A 17,665-nucleotide genomic window follows, 5' to 3' on the forward strand; every position below is an offset into this window, starting at 1 on the left:
CGTAGACATGAGTGAATAGTATTTCTCTGTGTGATCTCTTCCATCATGTGTGGTCAACGAACACTACATTGAGGACAGTAAAACCAAGACTAATTCGAGGCCTCTCACGCATCCAAGCTTTCTACCATCAGATTTCATGTCTTCATCATTGTTGGTCGTCTGATACATCCCCTTTCGCGCGTGGGCTGCTCATGGGCCAACTGTCCTGGGCAGCTGCTCCCGAAACCAAATCGAGGCTCTCTCGTTCTTTTACACAACGAGACGTCTGATCCTGGATGGACAGCGATCGTTCGTTTCCTCCCGTCCACCCTGACCTCTCATCCCTCTCGTTCACTTCCCACCCCATCTCTCCTCTCTCTCTCCCACGACACAGGCGGCGGCGCCACCATCCTCGTGGCGTGGTCAGATGAGGAATGGACGAGGCGCGCGAGGGGATATGGCAGACGCGCTCAAGCCGAGGCGCCACGAGGGGATCCAGCGTGAAGGGATAGACGAGCGAAGCCATCCCTTCAAGTAGTTCCGCTTACCTCTCATTGCTGGCGACCTCAACCTTGGGCGGATCCTAGGTCCGCCGCCGCCACCGGCTCACAGGCCCGCTGCCATGATGGTGTCCGAGGCTCTCCCAACCCCGCCCCTTTTTTCATTCGGCAATGGTGTGGTATGCTCCACCGTGCCGGAAGAGGGCCAAACGCCTTCCACAGTGTCGAGCCCATGGAGTCGTTCAAGCACGCAACATCCTTGATGAAATAGTTGCCTGCTCTTATTTTTTCTCCATTAGAGATGATGCATGAGATGTGACCCCGCATTGATTTTTTTATCGATCAGGTGACTGCTTTGTACAATCTGAGAGAAAAAAAATGGAGCTATACCCTCTCTGCCTTCCATTGAGACCCCCGACATTTATCCGCCATGTTCGCTGTTTAGTTCTGTGTCAGTTAGCGATCCTTCTTCATCCATGTGATTTAGTAGATGTTCCCATATCAAGCCCAGCTGATTTACTGTTGCTCGTTGCAGGGGTTGTTGTGCTTATTTGTTTGGAATTTCTATATTGGAATTGGAATTGCTTGGAACATGTGCCTGACACACAACTGCGATCATGGCTGCTAGAATGGTACAGTTGTTAGAATTTCTGCATTTGAATTGCTCAGAAAATGTGTTTTGACTCATGCAGGGCTTATGTTTGATGTACAATATCCAAGAGGCACGTGAGCTGCAAGAGTTCACATTCAGGTATGTTGCTTTGCTTCTCCTTGGCTACCACTGTGGCACAATCACCGCTTCATTTGGTTTGACATGTACTGTGATTTTCATTATCAACATGCACTTCTATGGATGCTTTGAGTGGTCCATATTAACGGTTGTTACAGTTTGCAACTTCATGTTACAAGTTGTTTGAGAGACAGGTCCATCAATTCGTTCCCAGTTTAGATTAGTGCTTTTAGCATGTGTTGTGTTTATAACTTGCCAAACAGGACAATAGGTTAGTGATATAAATAAGAACCACAAGTTTTAGAAATACGATGATTTTTTCTGGTAGATAGCTAATTATAAATATATGACTAGCTTGTACCAGAACAACCATAAGAATTTGACAATTTGTAGCATCTCCTTTTGCTACTAAATGGGTACATGATGTACATCTCTTGATGTACGACTTGTTGTACATCTCTTGATGTATGACTTGATGTACATCTCTTGAGTACATGGATGAACTAATAGACAATGGTGGAACGACCACGATCAATCTAGTTTGTTGCTTCATCTTACAGTACAATAATGAGTTGCTGAATTATCAGCATTATGATCTGGATTAAAGAATTTATAGGCGTCATCTTACATTATTATTTAGAATAATCATTCCCTTGATTCTTAAGGTACTGAAATGGTTGTTCAAATTGTATGGTCCTTTCATTCTAAAATTATCTTTTCCGTGCATTATTTTAGAATAAATAGCTCTTACATTTTATGGGATTTCTTGCCAAATGGGTCCTACACTATATATGCATTCTTATTCGGCAGCTATTTGTCATGAGCATAGGACATTGCTGCATCGTATCTGGCTATGTACAAATTCATCACAATATTACCCTTTATGTTGCATCTTTAATTTAGTCCTCAAGTATGTCTACCTTCTTGTTCATCAGATTTAACGAGAGACTAACACTGTTGCGACCATAAGTGCTGGTGATTTCTGTACATGCATTGAACCAACTAAAGTTGACATTGATTATGTAGCTTCTTCCTTGGTAAGAATAATGTACGCTCATCTTTGCATAGTTTTTATATAGTTAAGTTTGTCATGTACATGAGCAAGTGTGGCCACATGGCTCACCAAATAGTATTAGTGTCTTGGACTGTTATTTATACAAAAATTTCATTTGTATTGATCTGAAGAAATAGGTCACGGTTGTATTTTCGTTCCATATATGTAGTACTTCCACTAAACTTTTTTCCTATACAAATATATAGGGCGCAAGCATTGCGGATATCAAATGCACCAATGGTTGAAGGATCCCATCCATCCACTGAGAGCATTGCAACTTTCGACATGCCATTGATTAATCTATCTGTTTAATTATATTCCATCAGATACTCCATCCTTTAATTATATTGCCGATGTCACTGACATATATGTAACTAAGAGAAAATAGGATTTTGTATGGATGTTAGACTATTATTATTTTGACCTGTTTCACTCTAAAGCTTTGTCGAGATTAGTATAGTGATCAATTTCGTGGATTGCCTTTTGTTTCACTTCCATTGTACGATCACCTCTTGGCACATTCATGGTCATGAAATGCTTATGTTGTAGATTTATAATCCAACTTATGAGATGCTAGAAAAACTACATAGACATGGAACTAAGAGGATGGTCAATATGACCTGGAAAATATACAAGATGATAGTTACATAAAATGATAAATATTGGCATAGTTTTAGAAGTTAGGAATGCAGATCTTTCACGTCTATGTGTTTCTGAAATTATATCACTCTACTGGAAAAATAGACGGGCGCAGCAACGCGCGCCTACCATGATCTAGTTGTATATAAAGAAAGTGGCATTTCTAGCTTTTACATAGGCTTCGATCTTCTACATGGAATATAATCTTCCTACTTGCTTTGTGTCACACTACCAACACTCCACCCTTGAAGCTAAACATTATGCCACTCATAATTCCTTAGTTTATTTGTTCAAATACGAATTTGATAGGATTCTAATGTTCCTACTTCAGTTTTGAAATGTGTGTCTACCTGTTATAAAGACATAAGGGGTTTGTATTTCTGTGTGTGGTCTGGTCAGCACGGTTGGAGGGTGAACTTTGCATATGCAGGGGTTTATAGGGAGACACTCTTTGAGTTGAATCCGCAATGCATTCCATAGATAATCTGACTACTTTCTATGTTTTCATGAACTCAGATTTTGAACAGCATCATAATGATTATGAGCTTGTGCGCATGAAAAGAATAAAGCAGAACAATGCCATGGCTGTCAAACTTGGCATTAAGGGACTGAAATCAAGTTTGGATGTACCGCAATGCAATGCAAACGCTCCCCACCTATAGATTCATGCTCAGAATATGATCCTAATAGTGATTCTGAGCTAGAGGGAGACCTAAGTCAATGTAGCTCCCTAGTGGAGGAGTCAAAGGCAGATGCCCTATCTTATTCACCCATCATGGTGCTTGCTCTAACTTTCCAAGGTTATATTGGTCGCACATATCTTGCAACTGATGCTTTGCATTGCTTCTACTTTGATGCACTGCCATTAGCTTAGTTTACACATTGTGTATGTGAATATGCCCTGCCTATCCATTTTCAGTACATATTCCATCTGTCATCATACCATATTTATCCATTCAAATGATGTTCTTGTGTATCAGACGTTCAAAAGGAAGAGGGCGATTGCTGATCGCGGAGGAGCACAAGCAAAGTATTTGGAAAAGGTAGTGGCACCTGATAAATCAAATAGCCCATTAGGTGTAGTTGCAATATCACCTGGTAAACCCCCATTCCAGCAAAGAGTACACCAAATCCAGTTGCCAAATCCCTTTTCGAACCAGAGAGAGCCCCAATTGCAGCAAATAGGACCCATGTTCCATTTCTTCCCAGTTTAGAAGACGAAGCTTATATTGTTGTCAGGAACTTTGTGCGCATCTTTCCTTCATGGAACGATTATACGGCAGACACAGAACAATTTCCAGTCTTCCTCTGCAACTTACGCGTAAGTAATGTACTAATGTTATTCATGGTCATTACTGCATATGTTTATGCCGACAGAAGACACAAGATTTCATTCTTTTAAATAGGCGAGGACCAAATTGGATTGTGAAGACGAGCAAGGGTTGGTTGTGCTTTTCAAGCACTCGTTGATGAAGTATTGTTCCTACCTGAGGCAAGCGCACTTCGATGGCAAGCCTCTAAATGAAATTTCTATAAAGTCTCCGATGCTAAATTTATCCGACGGTGACTGGAATAATCTTGTTACACATTGGTCTAATCTGCAGCGTAAGGTACTGTCTATGATATCACATCACAATTTGAACTACATTTTTGCATTTGTCTTAACGTCTCACTTGTACGAAAACTGTAGCAGAAGAACATTCATTCTCAAGGGACCACAAAATCTCGCAACTATACTGCACACTGCATTGCGCTTGTGAGTACCTCTTGCCCTGTATGACCATACTTACTTTCATAGTTGTTTGATTATGTAGCATCACTGCACATGTTAGCCTCGTTATCGTCCATTTGGTGGACATTATAACATCCTTATGGACTCTTACATAAATTTAGAATCAACCCAATGCTTTTGAAGAGGTTTAGCTCTGCAGTCCTCTTGTAAGGACTGAACGTCGTCTATCACTGTACTTACATTAACAGCTACTCCCTCTGTCCCATAATATAAGAATGTGTTGTATAGTACACCAGTGTTCAAAACACCGTTGTATTATGGGAAGAGGGATTGGTTCATTGTGTAGCATTCTGCATCTTATCTCCCTCGCCCACCATTTACTAAAAAAGATCAGATCTATATTTAATCTTACCAAAAAGTAGAATACACAGACAATGCCAATTCAGAAGTGTAGCCCATTGCTCTTGTCAGTACATTTTGTCCTATAACGCTTGTACTTCCAGGGATTGGTAGTTGATTATGTAGCATCAATCTGCATCTTATCTTCATTATCCTCTGTCCCTTCCAGTATTATCATATATATAATTACTATCTACAAAATGTAGAGTACAGGCAATGCTTATGAAGAAGATTCTGTGCTGAAATTCTTGAGTTATCCTTCCCTTGACATGGAGAAGGGAATTATAAAGCCGGTGTTAACTGTTAATGTAAGTAAGTCCTTCTAAATCCTTTATCCTCAACTGTTGTTTAATTTGCTCGTACTCCCTATCGTTTACTACTATTTAGTTTGTTGTTTCTATCAAAATGCATCTTCGCAAGAACCGTGAGTTCTAAGTTTTACATGTAAAACCAAATTCCTTATTCATACCATGCACATTACTCAATACTCCCTATATGTATGCTTGTTTTTGTGGATCTCTAATCCAGTGTGTGGTGAAGCAACCCACGTTTTCACCTTGTGATCTCGTGTTTTATCTTCCTGATGTGGTTGATGATATGAACAACATGCCATGCACATTAACCAAAATAGATACAATGATTGTCTTTGCCCTTCATCTATGCTTGTTATCTTGACATGGTAATCCAATAGTGTGGTGAAGCTCCCTACATTATGAACAATGCCAAATTATGCTATTGATATTTTGAACTTACTCTTTATTTTCTAATTTGAAATTGGATGGAATTGACAGCACAGTTATCATCTTTGTTTATACATGTACAAAATCTGTCATCTCTCTGCTTGTTTCAGGGTGATATGCCTGATGGCATGCACAAGTCTGCTGAAGGTTGTGAGACAAACCCAACATATATTGCAGCCAAGAAGGCAAAACATCTTGAAGATAGTGAGACAACCCCAAAGTCTTGTCTTGATGCATTGCTCAAGTTACTTGAGACTAGCAGTCAGACAAGCTCACAGAATTCATTGTCTAAATCAGTTCGACTTCTTCAGTCCCAAGTTCTAGTAGAAAGGCATTCTGCAACTCAACTTCGACTTGAAGTCCTGTCTCTAAGAAAGATTGCAGAGAACACCAATGAGAACCTCATTGCTAAACAGCTACACCTGGAAGCTATGACCGACATGCTAGGCCGGTCTCACAGCCTTGTTCAGCAGCTTGTGCAACAGTTCCCGCGCAAGGCTAACATTTCTTGAACTGTCTTGGAAGTGGTCTTGGTCAATATTATTTTGTTACGCTGCAATGGTGCCCAGTTTTTGTAATCTGCTTCTTCGTTGCACTTTATGATCACTGGTGGCGAACTTCGATGCCCAGTGGATGTAATATACCATAAATCCTTTATTCTATAGTGTAGATTTATTCTTAGTTACTATGTCATAATTTCTTTATTGTATAGAGTAGGTTTGTTCTTAATTCCTACTAGTTACTGCCATCATTCGCTATCTGGAAAAAAATCTGATGTAGTCGACCGGGGGCCAAAACATTCGCCTCTAATGGGCCTGGTTTTAAGTGGGCCACAATTGGGCCGGCCTGCATCTTTCTTGGGCCCGAATGATTGGGGCCTTTACACTTTGCGCCAGGCCCACAACTTACTCCGGCCTATATTTTAGTTGGGCCTTTTGTGTACCCAACGCTTAGTTTGGCCCAAGTAGCGTTGGGCCATTAATAGGCTGAATATTCTACTGGCCTGTTATGGCCCAGATGAAACCTTTAGCCCTTTAGCAGGCCGAAATGCATGTTGGGCCTCAATTTTCACTAGTCATCCACGGGCCTTCAGCAGGATGAAATGTAGACCAGGCCTTTTTGGGCCCAGTTATATGACGGGCCGTTACCAGGTCGAAACATATCTTGGGCCTTAGTTAGCCCATTGATATCATGGGCCTTTAAGAGGCCGACATCATAGTACAGGCATCAACGGGCCGAATTATATGATAGGCCTTTAACAGGCCCAAAGTCACATTGGGCTGAACTGTTGCCATCTTTATCACGGGCCGTTAGTGGGCCCGATGTCCCATCGGACCATATATGGCCCATGGGCAGCACGGGCCATTCCCAGGACGAAAGTCACACCGGGCTAAAATGGGCCCATGTCTACATTGGGCCGCTAACAGGCCGAAAGTCACTGGGTTATAATTGGGCCCAAATATTCGGCAAACAATTAATGGGCCAGATCTGGCTTCGGGCCGTAAATGGGCCTTTATTAAACAAACCGTTATTGGGCTCGCCCACTAGTACCTGAGTAAGTACTACGGGCCTTTGACTGGGCCGGCCTTTTTAACCTATATGGGCCTCTGTTGGGCCCTGCCACGTGTCGACGTATCATAGGCATGTCTCCTCCAATATACGGGCGACATCCAGCCCACTGACGAGCTGACACGTGTGTCCTCCTTCCAATCAGAATTTTACACGTGGAAATTTCCCATTGGTCCGGGCTGTTAACGTGTTATCGAATCCAAAACCAGACCCGATAGCTTACCGGCGTTCTGTTATGGTGGATGCCACGTGTCGGTCACCCTTGACAAAGGCACTTTTGTGATGCGCGATTTATCGTCATGGAAGTGGACACTTCCGTGATGATAATTTTGGTAATGTCATGGAACACTTCTACGACAGTACAGGTATGACTATCTTAATTCTGTCATAAAATCGTCATGGATGTACATGCATGACAGAAAACGTGACCTACTGTGACAAACACATATCATCACGGAAGTGTATTTTTTCGTAGTGAGGATGGCCGCCGTGGACAAGGCCGAGGCGGACTTTCAAGAGCGCGTCACCCAGGCGCAGAGTTGGTTTGCCGAGGCCCGAGAGGATCTGAGGGCCAGCCAAATTCAGCAAGACGAGCACCAGTGAGAGCTTCTCCTGAAGCAGGCCAACATCAAGAAGGCCCAGGACGCAGCGAAGGCACAAGCTGCCAAGGATGAAGCCGAGCAGCAGCAGCGCCAGGCTTCGCTGGACTCTCAGGAGGAAGATCTGGCTGCCCGTGAAGAAGCAATTGCCACTAAGCTCCATGCCAAGGACAAGGAGATCGACAAGCTGGTCGCGCAGCGGACCAGGAGCTGAAGCAGAGGAACAAAGAGGCGCTCGATGCTCTGGCCCTAGATCAATTCGGCAAGCTAAAGGAGGTCGTTGATGGTGCCGAGGCTGCAAAGGCCGCCAGGGACGAGCTGGCCGACAAGGTGGAGAAATTGGAGCTGGAGGTGGAGGGGCTGAGGTAGGAGACCTCGAAGCTGAAGGAGGACAGGGACATGACTACCCATACCCTGGCAGAGATATAGGTCACCATCTTTGACAAGACCAAACTGCTCACTGCTGCCAACGGGTCCATTGACGATCTGAAGTTGAAGTTGGAGTCTCAGGAGAAGACGCGCTCGGAGTCCCAGGCTCGTGAGCGGACCTTGGCCAAAGATCTCGCGGACGAGCAGCTGCTACTGTAGACTGCCTTTTCTTCCCACAACAAGCTCATGGAGAGCACGAAGCTTTGGGCCAGCCACCTGGTGGACGTCACGGAGAAGATCACCATGCAGCTGACCGGCATGGGCATGCCAAACTTCAGGTTCTCCCACGAGGAGGTAGTGGCCAAGAGCGCCAGGCTATCCAAGTTCTTCGAGCGCGTTCTTGATGCCCTAAAGCTGCTCTAGTCCACCAGGGCGGCCTACCTAGCCGAGGAGTCCCGCCAACTTTGCCAGGACGCCTTCATCAAGGTGCTCACCAAGGTGGCGCATTGGAACCCCAATGTCAACTTTGCTCAGGCGCTTGATAGCTTGCCGGAGGACGTCGACCATCAGGCGCTCGAGGAGCGCATCGAGCCCATCATCAGTTGTGTCAGCGGAGTCGCGAGGCTGGAGGGCCAGCACTGGGATTAACTGCTTTGCTCCTTGTAGTTGCTGCGAGTTCGTACCCAAGACAGATTATCTTAAGTTAGAATCGCGACAACTTTTGATGTAATATAACTTTCGATGTACTTTGAACTGGTTGCATGTTATCTTCCTTGTTTAATTTATCGTTGTATTTTTAGCACCCTACGCTTAGTTGGATAGGCCTGCCGGCACGTGCACCCCTTGCCATAGGTGCTAGAAGGACAGATCCTTAGCAGCCTGCAGAGGGTGTCGAAGCCAGTGGGCTACCCTGACAGTCTTGGCGCAGCACCTGGACTGTCGAGCGGACTCGAGGCAGAACAGGGGCGCTGTTGATTACGGCAAGGTACCCCATCGTTCTTGGCAAAGTGCAGCACCTGAACTGTTGAGCGGATTCAAAACAGAACAGGGGCATTGCCAATCATGGCAGGGTTCCTTTTGCGTGCAGGTCCTCCATACAAGGACTAAAACCATCGAGGGGGATAACCTCATAAAAAAGGAAGAATTACTCAAGGTTAAGATAACTTAACTTTTCGTTGCTATGCGAATCGTCATCGCGGTCGTAGACGCCACCGCTCACCGGGCCCTTCACCCCAGGATGGTGTGGACGGCCTCGATCAGGCTGGCCGCTGCGGTTGCCCTCTTCTTCGGCGCCATGGCGATGAAGAAACTGCTGCCCTAACTAGTGGACCAGATTCTCACAACTAAGCCGCCCCTACCTAGCATGCCAAAGATGTGGGGGAAACCGATCACCTATGGTGTCGCAAGGATCCCCTTTTACGTTCGGCGGGGGGCTAGTTGCACAAAGAGCGGGTCAAGCCGTTAGCGCAGAAAGGATTTTTATCCAGGTTCGGGCCGCAGATATGCATAATACCCTAGTCCTGCTTTGTTGGTTATATGTGTGTTCTTGAGCTTTTGAACTAGCTACAATGCGTGCCTTGTCCAAAAGTCTGAATCCTCTCTCTGTATGCCTCGGTCCTCCTTTTATACACAAAGGGGTTGCCACAGCGGCACACAGAAGGTGGCAAGCTACGGGGATCAAGCTTATCACTTAGTCCACGTAAGACAGACGCATTTAATGCGCTGCCTATGTGTCCTTCTAGTTTATTGGGGACGGCAACAGAAGTCATCCCGTCCTTTGCCGCTCATCCTTGCTCCAACACGCGTCCAGGCTGATAAGGCATGCAGCGCCACGCTGGCTGACTAGCTGCTATGTTGGCGCAATGGTAAGCTTCCACGAAGATCTGCATGCCACCACGCAGACGCCTGCTTGGTTGGCATGCTTATCGTCGCACTGGATTGGTGGTGAGGTGACGAAACCTTCCCAGGCGCGGGCCTGACCGCGGCCCAGCAATCATCCCCGGCAAGGCTTGCCGGGGGCCTTTGAGTCCTCCCCGGCAAGGGTCTTGCCGGGGGTCTTCGTCTTCTGGCCCCACGTGGACCCGCAGGCTGCCAACCTTCATGAGGGGATGCATGCTATGAGGCATGTGCCCTCCAAATCTTGGTCTTAACACTGTCGATGGTGTCAGAGCTCTCAACCCCAAGGGTGATGGGCTTGCTGGTCTCTTCGCAAGCTGCCCCAGCAAGGAGCTTGCCGGGGGGCCTCGTAGGTTGCCCCGGCAAGGCTTGTTGCCGGGCGCGGCTCTGCTAGCCTTCTATTGCTTGTTGTGTTGAGCGTATGTCTTGGTGGCCTCCGTGTCTTGTCTTACTTCCTAACATCCTCCTCTGTCTTGCCAAGCCCTGCCGTGGGAGTGGCTACGACCATCCATGAACAAGTAAGGGGTACAGAAGTACCCATACTTTTGTACACCGACACTCTCCAAAGTCTCCAACTTCAGCTTCAAATCGGCAATGGAGTTGTTGGCATCAGAGAGTAGTTTGGTCTTGTCAGATATGGTGGTCTGTATCTCCACCAGGTTGTAGAGAGTTTTCTCTCTGTCGTCCTTGAGCATGGAGAGATCCTTGCCGAGCCCTGCCAGGTCCGCCTCCAGCTTCTCCACCTTGCCAACCAGCTCATCCCTGGCGGCCCTTGCGGCCTCAGCGGCATCGATGGCCTCCTTCAGCTTGCCGGCATGATCCAAGGCCAGAGCATCAAGTGTGTCTTTGTGCTTCTGCTCTAGCTCCTGGGTCCGCTGTGCAACTAGCTTGTCGATCTCCTCGTCCTTGGTGCAAAGCTTGGCGGCAAGCGCTTCTTCACAGGCAACCAGGTCTTCCTCTTGAGTGTCCACCAGAGCTTGGCGCTGCCTCTGATCAGCTTTGTCCTTGGCAACTGTGCCTTTGCCACCTCCTGGGCTTTCTCGATGTCAGCCTGCTTCAGGGGGAGCTCTTGCTGGCGTTCGCCCAGTTGGTCTTGGGTGGCCCTCAGATCCTGCTGGGCCTCGGTGAGCCAGACTTGCATTTGAGCAACGCGCTCCTAGAAGTCTGCTTCTGCCTTGTCCACAACCGCCATCCTGGAGGTCACTTTGTCTTGGCGAGCGCGGTAGAGCGCTTGAAGCTTCTGGAAGGCGCTCATGGCCTGGAGGAGTTGGTCTTCCTTGGAGCCGCTGTTGCTGGCGGTCGGTTCATGGATGACCTGGAGCCCGGCAGCAGTGAGGACCTCATCGTCGAACACCTCCCCTTCGGTTGGCGTCTCGGCACTAGCAGCCCCTAGGATGCTAATGAACAAGTTGTCGCCCACCTTCAAGTATCTGCTCGGGGCAGGGGCTATAGAGGTTGAGGGTTGGTCGTCAACCATCTCCTCCCCGGTAGCCTCCTTGCCGGCCTCCCCGGCAGGCCCTTTGGCGGCCTCCTCGGCAGGCTCCGTGGCAGCATCCTCGCCAGCAGCCTTGGCGGCCTCCTCGGCAGCAGCCTTGTCGGCCTCCCCGGCATGCCCCTTGGCGGCCTCCTTGCCAACAGTCTTGTCGGCCTCTCCGGTAGGCCCCTTGGCGGCTTCCTCACTAGCAGCCTTGGCGGCCTCCTCGGCAGTGATCTTGGTGGCCTCGGCTTCGGCGTCCTTCCATCGAGGGAGGCTCTGGGAACTGAAAAGGAGAGCGAGGCAGGGCCAAGATCAAAATTCATAATGAAGGGAAGAAAGAAAGTCGCGTGGCCAAGATGGCAAAGGACAAAAGAAGAGGACGGCTTACCTGTGGTTGGGTGAGGAGAAGTGGTCCCCTCCCTGGCAGTACCCTTTGCCGAGGTAGAACCGCCGGCGCCTGTGCTTGCCATCTCTTCCTCCACGCGCCGGGGCTCGTCAATGGATGCCCTTGTCGGGGACCCCCCCCCCCTGGGTGGTGTGGTCAATGGAGGTAGTGTGTGGGAAGTGGCCCTCAGTGGCTCCTCATGTCGCTGCTATCCTCCTGGGAACCTAGCAAGATTAGCAATGAAAGTGTACACTCCAATGCCCGCCAGCGGGAAATAAGTAAGCAGGCTTACGCTGGGGGCTGGAGTGGGGGCTGTGCTGGGGGCTGGTCTCCGGGCTGATGAAGATCATCCCCGGCGCACGTGGAGTGCTTGCCGGGGGCTCGTCGCCCATCGAGGCCTTGGCTCTCTTCCCCACCCGCTGAGCCAGCGTCTCCGTGTTGTTGTGAAAGACAAGATCCTTTCAAGACAAGCCAATCTAAATGAAGAATCAAGGAATAGATGGGAAGGCAAGTGCTTACTCATCTTCCTCTTCTGTCCTCCACTTCCTCTTCGGGCTGAAAGACTCGAGGTCAAAGTCGGCCACCAGGACGGCGCCCGCAACCGGGGGAGGAGGAGATGGAGTTCTGGACCGCTTGGCTAAGGAGGAGGCAGTAGTCGTGGCCTTCTTCGCCACCGCGTTCGTAGCCCTCTTTGCCGCTGCAGCTTCCTTCTCTGCCACCGCGATCGCACGCCTCATCTGGCGCATGGGTTGCGCCTGGGCCTCATGTCGTGTCGTAGCCTTGCCAGGTCGGACTGGCTCACCGGAGCCGGTCTGCCGCATGACGTGTTTCTTCTTCGAGGCTGAGGGTTCGTCTACCTCGGATGCCTCCTCGGTCGGCTCTTCGGCCACCTCCTCGGCAGGGGGAACCCCGGCGCCAGTGCCGCTGGTGTCCCTGGCAGGCCTCGTCCACTCAAGGAACCTCTTCTCCTCTTTGGCCCCTTCGGCCTCGTCCTCCACAGTATGAAGGTTGCCGGCCTCCTCACCAAGAGATGCCTCCTCTGCCCTGGCGGTAATATACGCCACCTCTGCATTGGTGATGGGGCGGATGAGCTGTGGCTCGTCGTGGATGAACCCCTCCGACAAGTTGTTGAAGAACTTCTGCACCAACTCCGCCTCCGGCTCGACCCAGGTTGGATCTAGGCCATGGCCATTGAAGACTGGCATCATGGCAATGATAGAGGTTAGGTGAGAGTTGTTGCTCAACGGGACCACCCCCGCCGGCAACCCGGATGTATTTTCGGCCTTGCTGGTCCTCTCGGCCTTGCTGGCCTCGTCAATCCTAAGTTGGAAAAGCCTCTGGCAAAGATGTGCATGATGTATCACCATGAAATTATGGTTCAGGCCAGGGCGAAGCCTCATAATGTCTGCTGCATTCTTGAAATCCCAGGGCGGCCTCCCCTTATTGTGTAGAGGAGCAATACGGCGGTGGATGAAGTCGGCCCCAATCATTTCAAGTGTGAGCCCAGAAGATGCAAGGCGGTGAATCCTGGTGGTGGCAACCGTGAGCTTCTGATCATCGACGTCGAGCTCGGTCCAGTGTGGGCCTCAGACCGGCGGGCTCCGGCGAACCTTGCTGAATGGTTGTGGGTCCTGTTGGAAATATTCCCTAGAGGCAATAATAAATTAGTTATTATTATTATATTTCCTTGTTCATGATAATCGTTTATTATTCATGCTATAATTGTATTGATAGGAAACTCAGATACATGTGTGGGTACATAGACAACACCATGTCCCTAGTAAGCCTCTAGTTGACTAGCTCGTTGATCAACAGATGGTTACGGTTTCCTGACCATGGACATTGGATGTCATTGATAACGGGATCACATCATTAGGAGAATAATGTGATGGACAAGACCCAATCCTAAGCCTAGCACAAAGATCGTAGTTCGTATGCTAAAGCTTTTCTAATGTCAAGTATCATTTCCTTAGACCATGAGATTGTGCAACTCCTGGATACCGTAGGAATGCTTTTGGTGCACCAAACGTCACAAAGTAACTGGGTGGCTATAAAGGTGCACTACGGGTATCTCCGAAAGTGTCTGTTGGGTTGGCACGAATCGAGACTAGGATTTGTCACTCCGTGTAAACGGAGAGGTATCTCTGGGCCCACTCGGTAGGACATCATCATAATGTGTTGATCACGGGATGATGTGTTACGGAATGAGTAAAGAGACTTGCCGGTAACGATATTGAACAAGGTATCGGGATACCGACGATCGAATCTCGGGTAAGTATAATATCGCTAGACAAAGGGAATTGTATACGGGATTGATCGAATCCTCGACATCGTGGTTCATACGATGAGATCATCGTGGAACATGTGGGAGCCAACATGGGTATCCAAATCCCGTTGTTGGTTATTGACCGGAGAACGTCTCGGTCATGTCTGCATGATTCCCGAACCCGTAGGGTCTACACACTTAAGGTTCGATGACGTTAGGGTTATAAAGGAAGTTTGTATGTGGTTACCAAATGTTGTTCGGAGTCCCGGATGAGATCCCGGACGTCACGAGGAGTTCCGGAATGGTCCGGAGGTAAAGATTTATATATGGGAAGTCCTGTTTCGGTCACCGGAAAAGTTTCGGGTTTTATCGATAACGTACCGGGACCACCAGGAGGGTCCCGGGGGTCCACCAAGTGGGGTCACCATCCCCGGAGGGCTGCATGGGCCAAGTGTGGGAGGGGACCAGCCCCAGGTGGGCTGGTGTGCCCCCCCCCCCACAAGGGCCCAAGGCGCCTAGGGTTTGGGGAGGGGGCGCCTCCACCTTACTTGGGGGGCAAGTTTCCCCCTTTCCCCCCCTTGGCCGCCCCCCTAGATGGGATCTAGGGCTGGACGCCGCCCCTAGGGGTGGAAACCTAGGTGGGGGCGCAGCCCCCCCTCTCCCCCTATATATAGTGGAGGCAAAGGAGCAGCCCAACACACGAAGTTCTTCTCCTGTTGGCGCAGCCCTACCTCTCTTTCTCCTCCTCTCCTGCGGTGCTTGGTGAAGCCCTGCAAGATTGCCACACTCCTCCACCACCACCACGCCGTTGTGCTGCTGCTGGATGGAGTCTTCCCCAACCTCTCCCTCTCTCCTTGCTGGATCAAGGCATGGGAGACGTCACTGGGCTGTACGTGTGTTGAACGCGGAGGTGCCGTCCGTTCGGCACTAGGATCTCCGGTGATTTGGATCACGACGAGTACGACTCCTTCAACCTCGTTCTCTTGAACTCTTCCGCTTAGCGATCTACAAGGGTATGTAGATGCACTCTCCTCTCTCTCGTTGCTAGTCTCTCCATAGATAGATCTTGGTGACTCATAGGAAAATTTTGAATTTCTGCTACGTTCCCCAACAGGTCCTCCTCTACAATCCAGCACCACCGCCCCCTCCTTCATCCCACCGCTCCTTCTTCCCCCCTTACGAGTACATGACTTTGCTCAAAGACCTGGGGATCCAAGTGATCCAGCTAGAGAGGGCATCCCCTGGCTGGATGCGAGGGACGAAGTAATGGAGGAAGAGCGACGTGTTGGGCTGCACCCCGGCAAAGCCCTCGTAGAGGTGAGCAAAGAGGGCCATGCACGCCACTGTGTTTGGTGTCAAATCCAGGAGATGGAAGCCGTAGGTGTGCATGATGTCATTGAAGAAATCTGAGAAGGGAGGGCAGAGCCCGCAGGAGAAGTAATCGATGAAAAAAGGATAAGCATCCGAGCCGGGCTTGGCAAAGGGAGCGGGGATGACCTATGTGACTAGATGCCTCGTCGTATCTCTCCCCCACAGGTACCGGAACTGGTCCCTGAGCGTGAGCACATCAATCGTTGGAGCAAAGAGAGCGTGCTCCTTCCGCAGCTTCATCAGCTTGTTCTCCGACACCTCCCTCCCCTCGGTGGCCATGGTTATGCCCTTGCTCTTGCTTGTCTTGGGTGCCATGGCGACTAGGGAGAGGCAGAGGATCGAGGAGTAATGGAGGTGCAGCGGCGGCAAGAAGAAGCGGGAACTCTGGCTTGCGCTCGAGGAAGAAAGCGTAAAGGAGCGGCGCCCCTGCAGTTTCCTCTTTCTATGGGGAAGGCGCGGGCCACCTCTTTACCATTTACTGCAAGGTGACGCATGCGTGCCACGACCACTCTATGCACGACTCCCGCGTCACGCACTCAATACGGATCATGGGGAAGCGCAACTGATAAGGAGATCGTGGCGATCAATCTCTGCCACACCTGCCCATGCTCTGCTTTGGGCCTGGCCCAACTACGCCCCACGCTTATGTGTGGCCCAGGCCCGGGGGCTCCTATCGGTGTACAAAAGTATAGGGATCTTATGTACCCCTTACTTGTGCACGGGAAGTAGCCGCCATACCCAAAGCAGAGCTTGACGGGGCAGTAGGAGGCAGAAACAAGACGGCCAAGACAACATTCAAGGCGATGGGCAAATAGCAAAAGACTGGCTAAGCCTCCCCCGGCAACAACCTTGATGGGGCGGCCTGCGTAGCCCCGGCAAGCTCCTTGCCGGGGCAAGCCCGTGAAATACCAGCAAGGCCATCACCCTTGAGGCTGAGGGTTCTGACATCATCGACAATGTCAAAGCTAAGCCTCGGGAGGTGTGTGCGTAGTGGCATGCAGATCTTTGTGAAGATTAGTGGCCTGCAGGTCCACGTAAAAAGCTAGAAGACAACTACGAGGCCCCCGGCAAGGCGCTTGCCGGGAACGACTACGAGGCCCCCGACAAGCCTTGCTGGGGACAATTGCGAGGCCACAACCAGGCCCGCTACCAACAAGTTTTTTCCACCTCACCATCGTTCCAACACGACGACCAGCTTGCCAGCAAGGCAGGCGCTTGCGTGGCGGCATGCAGATCTTCGTGGAGGCTCTACCACCACGCCAACACGGTAGCTAGCTAGCCAACATGGTGCTGCATGCCATGTCAGCCTGGACGCATGTCAAGACAAGAAGAGGTGGCGACGGATGGGACAGCTTCTGTTGCCATCCTCGATAAAGTAGGAGGGCACGTAGTTAGCGCATTAAATGTGTTTTGTCCTACGATGGAAGTGATAAGCTTGATCGATGTAGATATTTTACAGCTCCTATGTGCCAACGTGGCCACTCCTTGGATGTATATGTTGGGGAACGCGGTAATTTCAAAAAAATTCCTACGATCACGCAAGATCTATCTAGGAGATGCATAGCAACGAGGGGGAGAGTGTGTCCACATACCCTTGTAGACCAAAAGCGGAAGCATTAGTTAACGCGGTTGATGCAGTCCAACGTCTTCGCGATCCAACCGATCAAGTACCGAACGCACGGCACCTCCACAATCTGCACACGTTCAGCTCGGTGACATCCCTCAAACTCTAGATCCAGCTGAGGCCGAGGGAGAGTTCCATCAGCACGACAGTGTGGTGACGGTGATGATGAAGTTACCAGCGCAGGGCTTTACCTAAGCACTACGATGATATGACTGAGGTGGAAAACTATGAAGGGGGGCACCGCACACGGCTAAAGATCAACTTGTGTGTCTATGGGGTGCTCCCTTCCCCCGTATATAAAGGAGGGGAGGAGGAAGCCGGCCGGACACAAGGGGC

At 49.6% G+C, this 17,665-nt stretch overlaps 1 long non-coding RNA gene across 1 annotated transcript; it reads left to right on the forward strand.

Annotated features, from left to right (window-relative positions):
* Positions 1-350: 350 nt before the first annotated feature.
* Positions 351-2,741, forward strand: LOC119336280. The gene is made up of 4 exons (XR_005162349.1): positions 351-930; positions 1,015-1,230; positions 2,145-2,246; positions 2,470-2,741. It is a non-coding gene; the product is annotated as an uncharacterized LOC119336280 (long non-coding RNA).
* The last annotated feature ends 14,924 nt before the right edge of the window (positions 2,742-17,665 follow it).

The sequence above is a fragment of the Triticum dicoccoides genome, chromosome 7B, assembly GCF_002162155.2.
Source record: "Triticum dicoccoides isolate Atlit2015 ecotype Zavitan chromosome 7B, WEW_v2.0, whole genome shotgun sequence".
NCBI lineage: Eukaryota > Viridiplantae > Streptophyta > Magnoliopsida > Poales > Poaceae > Triticum > Triticum dicoccoides.